The sequence below is a fragment of the Marmota marmota genome, unplaced genomic scaffold (genome assembly GCF_001458135.2).
Source record: "Marmota marmota marmota unplaced genomic scaffold, marMar, whole genome shotgun sequence".
NCBI classification, from domain to species: domain Eukaryota; kingdom Metazoa; phylum Chordata; class Mammalia; order Rodentia; family Sciuridae; genus Marmota; species Marmota marmota.
Genome location: NW_025999853.1, coordinates 43,151,616 through 43,157,671, shown reverse-complemented (window position 1 = coordinate 43,157,671; position 6,056 = coordinate 43,151,616). Strand labels below are relative to the sequence as shown.

At 36.2% G+C, this 6,056-nt stretch overlaps 1 pseudogene; it reads left to right on the top strand.

Moving 5' to 3' along the window:
• Positions 1-5,237: 5,237 nt before the first annotated feature.
• LOC107139823 lies at positions 5,238-5,854 on the top strand (annotated as a pseudogene).
• Positions 5,855-6,056: the final 202 nt, after the last annotated feature.

The window sequence follows — 6,056 nt, the reverse complement described above, 5'->3', positions numbered from 1 at the left end:
AGTTTGGTTTGTGTAGAGGGGAGTCAGGGAAGGGTGTGGGGTTGTGGGGATGGGAAGGACAGTGGAAAGAGACAGACATTATTACCCTGTATTTATGTGTGATTACATTAGTGGAGTGACTCTGAACCATATACAGCCAGAGCGATGAGAAGTTGTGCTCAATTTTTGTACTATAGGTCAGAATGCATTCTACTGTAAAATAAATTAATTAATTAAAAAAAGTGTATATGGCATTTATACACACTGTCATGATTATAAAATGAAATCCATCAACCCCTCCCCACAACCCCATTCAAGAAAGGGAGATTTTTATTTTCCTGTGTCCTAGAAGCCTGCTACCTGATCAGAGCACATTTTCTCCTCCATGAAATTAACCAGACTCTACTTTTTATGATCCTCCTTTTAATCAGTTCTTAAATTTTACATTGTATTGGCACACCCCTAAACAATGTTGTTTAATTTGTCTGTTTCTGATTTTCAGACAAATGAAATCATGTTTGTATTTTGTGTCTTGCTTCTTAATAGGAACATTGTATTTTTTGAAATTCCTGCATGGTCTTTCACATAGTTCTGCTTGTTTCATTTTATTGCTATATAGGATTCCATTCTAAAATATATAAAAATATTTTGTCCATTTCAAGGTTAATGGATTTTGAATTATTGTCATTTTTGATGCAGTTTCCATAAACATTTTTTGATAAATGTTTCTATAAACATTTTTATACAGTTATTCTGGATATGGATTCATAAGTATCTCAAGGGTATATGGCTAGAAGTGAAATGGCTGGGTCATATTTATGTGCACCTTCAACTTAACTGGGTGTGATGGTTGAATATGAGATGTCTCCCAAAAGCTCCTATTTAATGAAGAAATATTTAGAGGCAAATGGTTAGATTGTGAGAGCTGGAACCTAATCAATCCATCCTAGTTTGAATGGACTAACTGAGTACAACCATAGATAGGAGTGGCATGGGGTTTCTGACGACATGCCCTGGAAGACTTTATCTTCCCTGTGGTGCCTTTCTCCTTCCCCTTCTCTCTGCTTCCTGACTCACCGTGAACAGACCTGTTTTTCTTTGCCATGCCCTTTTGTCATGATGCTCTGCCTCATCTTGGGCCCAAAGTGACAGAACAGGCCAACCATGAAACCGTGAGCCAAAATAAACTTTTCCTCCTCTGAATTTTCTCCTCGGGTATTTTTATCACAGTGACTTAAAGCTGACTAACACAGAAATTAGAACTGAGAAGTGGGGTCACTGCTATGACTGACCTGACCACATGTTTCAGAAGGTTTTAAATCTGGTGTAGGAGGAGTTTGTAAAAAGTTTTGGAGATGCAGGCTGGAGAATCTTCAGAATGTTGTAAGAATAATTGAACGAATGATTCTGGTGGGAACTCAGAAAAAGTGGTTGCTCTTACAAACAGTTTCTGATGTCAATGACTCCCTAATCACTCAGGAAGAATTTCCAGTGAATATTAACTAACGGTGCAGTGAACCCCCAAACTCACTGTGCCTGTCACTGAGGAACATGTCCTTGCTCAGCAGCTTTGTGGTTGACTTGTTTCCTGGATAGGATTTATCTCTCATTAAGACTCTGATATCTTTACAGGAAAGTCTTCTATTTTGTATTTTCCTAATGTTAAACACAATGTCCCATAAAGAAGGGCTTCAGATAATTATTTGGTAATCTTCCAATGAAGACAATTTGAACATCTCTTTAGTTGTCTGTGAACCCTCTGCCTTCTCTATTATTTATACCTGAGCATCTGAAAATACTTGGGAAAAGTATATACCTAGATATACTGTTTTCACTTCACACTACTTATTTCAAATTTCATAAAGCCTACCAAATTTATCCTACTTTATCTGTCATGTAAGCTTTCTGTCTTTTTTCTTCATACCACTTAATTATCCTCCCTTCTCCTGCTTTCCATCACCTGCTAATGGAAAAACAAAATGTGTTATATACATCCAATGAAATACTATTCATCCTGATTCCAGCTACATACAGCACAGATGAGCCTTAAAACATTCTGCTAAGTCCTAAGCCAGTCAAAAAGGACTTTACTATATGGTTCAGTTTATAAGTAGTTTCTATAACAGAGAAAGAATATTAGTGATTGCTTAGGGAGAAGGGAATTGCAGGTACAGGAGAAGTGATAACTAAAAGATGTGTGGTTTACTTTTTCTAATTTTTTTTCAATTTTGATTTGGTATATATGACAGCAGAATGCATTACAATTCATATTGCACATATAGAGCCCAATTTTTCATATTTCCGGTTGTACACAAAGTAGAGTCCCATCATTCATGTCTTCTTACATGTACTTAGGGTAATGATGACCATCACATTCCACCATCTTTCCTACCCTATGCCCCTTCCTGTCCCTCCCCTTTTCCCCTTTGCCCTATCTAGAGTTCATTTAATCCTCCCATCTTTCACACACACACAGCATATTATGAATCAGCATCCTTAACTCAGAGAAATCATTTGGCATTTGGTTTTTTGAGATTGGAAAACTTCACTTACCATCATATTCTCCAGCTTCATCCATTTACCTGCAAATGCCATAATTTTATTCTCTTTTATTGCTGAATAATATTCCATTGTGTATTTTCTTTATCCATTCATCTCTTGAAGGACATATATGTTGGTTCCACAGTTTAGCTATTGTGAATTGTGCTGCTATTAACATTGATGTGGCTATGTCCCTGTTGTATGCTGTTTTTAAGTCCTTTGGGTATAAACCGAGGAGTGGGATAGCTGGGTCAAATGATGGTTCCATTCTCAGTTTTCCAATGAACCTCCATACTGCTTTCCAGATTAGCTGCACCAATTTGCAGTCCCACCAACAATGTATGAATGCACCTTTTTCCCCACATCCTCGCCAACACTTATTGTTGTTTGTGTTCTTAATAGCTGCCATTCTGACTGGAGTGAGATAAAATCTTAGAGTAGTTTTGATTTGCATTTCTCTAATTGCCAGAGATGTGAACATTTTTTCATATGTTTGTTTATTGATTGTACATCCTCTTCTGAGGAGTTTGTTCAGTTCTTTGGCCCATCTTTTCTCCAATGTACATTTTTGACACCTTTGTCAAATATAAGATAACTGTAATTGTATGGATTAGTCTCTGTGTCCTCTATTCTGTACCATTGGTCTACCAGTCTGTTTTGGTGCCAATACCATGCTGTTTTTGTTGCTATTGCTCTGTAGTATAATTTAAGCTCTGGCATAGTAATGCCACCTGCGTCACTCTTCTTGATAAGGATCGCTTCAGCTATTCTGAGTCTCTTACTTTTCCAGATGAATTTTATGACTGCTTTTTCTATTTCTTTAAGTATGTCATTGGGATTTTGATTGGAATTGTATTAAATCTGTATAGTGATTTTGGTATTATGGTCATTTTGACAATATTAATTCTGCCTATCCAAGAACTAGGTAGATCTTTCCATCTTCTAAGGTCTTCTTTGATTTCTTTTTTAGCATTCTGTAGTTTTCATTGTAGATATCATTTACCTCTTGCATTAAGTTGATTCCCAAGTTTTTTATGCTATTGTGAATGGGGTAATTTTCCTCATTTCCTTTTCAGAGGATTTGTCACTGATATACAGAAATGCCTTTGATTTATGGATGTTGATTTTGTATTCTGCCACATTGCTGAATTCATTTACTAGTTCTAGAAGTTTTCTGGTGGAACTTTTGGGGTCTTCTAGGTATAGAATCATATTGTCAGAAAATAGTGCTAATTTGAGTTCTTCTTTACCTATTTGTATCCATTTAATTTCTTTTGTCTAATTGCTCTGGCAAGTGTTTCAAGAACTATGTTAAATAGAAGTGGCAAGAGGCTGGGGTTGTGGTTCAACAGTAGAGCTCACCTAGCATATATGCACCCTGGGTTTGATCCTCAGCACCACATAAAAATAAATAAAGGTATTGTGTCCAACTACAGCTAAAAAATAAATATTAAAAAAATAGAAGTGGTGAAAGAGGGCATCCCTGTCTTGTTCCAGTGTTTAGAGGGAATGCTTTCAATTTTTCTTCATTTAGAATGATGTTTTCCTGGGGCTTAGCATAGATAGCTTTTACGATGTTGAGATATGTTCCTGTTATCCCTAGTTTTTCTAGTGTTTTGAACACGAAGGGGTGTTATATTTTGTCGAATGCTTTTTCTGCATCTATTGAGATGATAATATGGTTCTTGTCTTTAAGCTTATTGATGTGACGAATTACATTTATTGATTTCTGTATGGTGAACCAATGTCGCATCCCTGTATGAACCCCACTTAATTTTGGTGTACTGTCTTTTTGATGTTTTTTTATTCGATTTGTTAGAATTTTATTGAGAATTTTTGCATCTATGTTCTTTAGAGATATTTCTCTAAAGTTTTCTCTTTTTTTAATGTTTTGGTTTTGGAATCAGGGTGATATTGGCCTCACAGAATGAGTTTGGAAGTGCTCCCTCTTTTTTAATTTCCTGAAATAAATTGAAGAGTATTGGTATTAGTTCTTCTTTAAAGGTCTTGTAGAACTCAGCTATGTATCCATCTGGTCATGGGTAAAGTTTTTAACATATAGAAAGAGAAACATAGAAGGGACAATTTATAATGCTTTCAGTTCTGCAATTATTTAATAGCTTAGATTATTCAAATTTAAATTCAGAATTAGATACAGTATAATTTCAGAAAATTGCTGAGAAATCCATCCTTTGAAAGAGCATTTACTGAGCAGAGAATTGAAAAAATATTATCTTTCAACGGGTTGTCCTCCCAAACTCCCACTGTATTCCCAACCCTCACTCAGTCCCCACCACAGGACACCTAAACTAAATCCCACTTTAAGGAGTGAGTGACCACTTGGACTCTCTTCTTTAGTATGTTTTTCTTTTTCAACCAGCTCCCAGGTTGTTTTCCATTTTTAAAATAGAAAACATTAAATTTTGTTTATTCCAAACTCATTATTCTGGCCCCATGACTTAATATTTCAAAAAGTATGATTCATATTAATGCTCGTTTAATTTATAATTTAACCAGTAGCATTTTGACATATGGGAAGTGCAGAATTTCATTAACAAGTAGAAAGGGGTAAAGGTGAGCAGTGCAGGAGTCCAGCCAAGGATGGTATGCTCTGGGCCACCTCCTTCTTCTGCAGCTCCTGGAGCTGCTTGTGTGCTCCTTCAGTGAGGATCTGGTACTCTTGTGAAGTGGCAGCTGAGGAGACTCTCATGCTTGCCATGGCCATGGAAAAGCCCAAGGTAGGAGTCAGGACTGAGAACAAAATGATCATATTAACTTGAAGTTTGCAGGGCAGGATGGTTCTGTGATGCAGTTTAAGATTACAAGGCATACACCAGTTAGTAAACTAATAAAAGCATATTGTGAATGACAGGGTTTGTGGATGAGGCAGATAAGATTCCCATTTGATGGGCAGCCAATTAATGAAATAGACACACCTGCACAGTTGGAAATGGAGGATGAAGAGACAATTGATGTGTTCCAGCAGCAGACAGGAGGTGTCTACTAAAAAGGGAACTTGCTACTTTACTCCAGAACTCTGTTCTTACAGACCAAGAATACATTCTCAATTAGAAAACTGCAATTTGGTTCCACCACATCCTGACTACTATAGGATAGTTTTCTCTCTTCTTTCATTTTCCCCTTCCCCATTCCTTTATTGTACATAAAGTAATTGGTGTATGTGCACAAGCATATTGCATTTTTTTAAACTAAATGGCCAATGATATGTTTTGATTGACATCAAATGGAGATGGGATGGGGAAAAATACTGGTTCTGTGAAAATATCCCCTTTCTCCATTAGTGGCGTGCTCATTCAGCCTTATCTTTATATTCCAGTGAGTTATTTTGCTCTCACTATTTTAACAAAAATAAAAAAAAGAAAAGAAAAACCTGAACAACACAAAAATCCTTGCACACCTTGTTCATTTGGAGAATTTTAATGTTTTTCATTTATCATTGTAAAACCAAAGACAATTTTATAACTTTTTTTGTACGTAGCTGTTACATGTAGTGCAATCTGTCTTTAAGTAGGGGT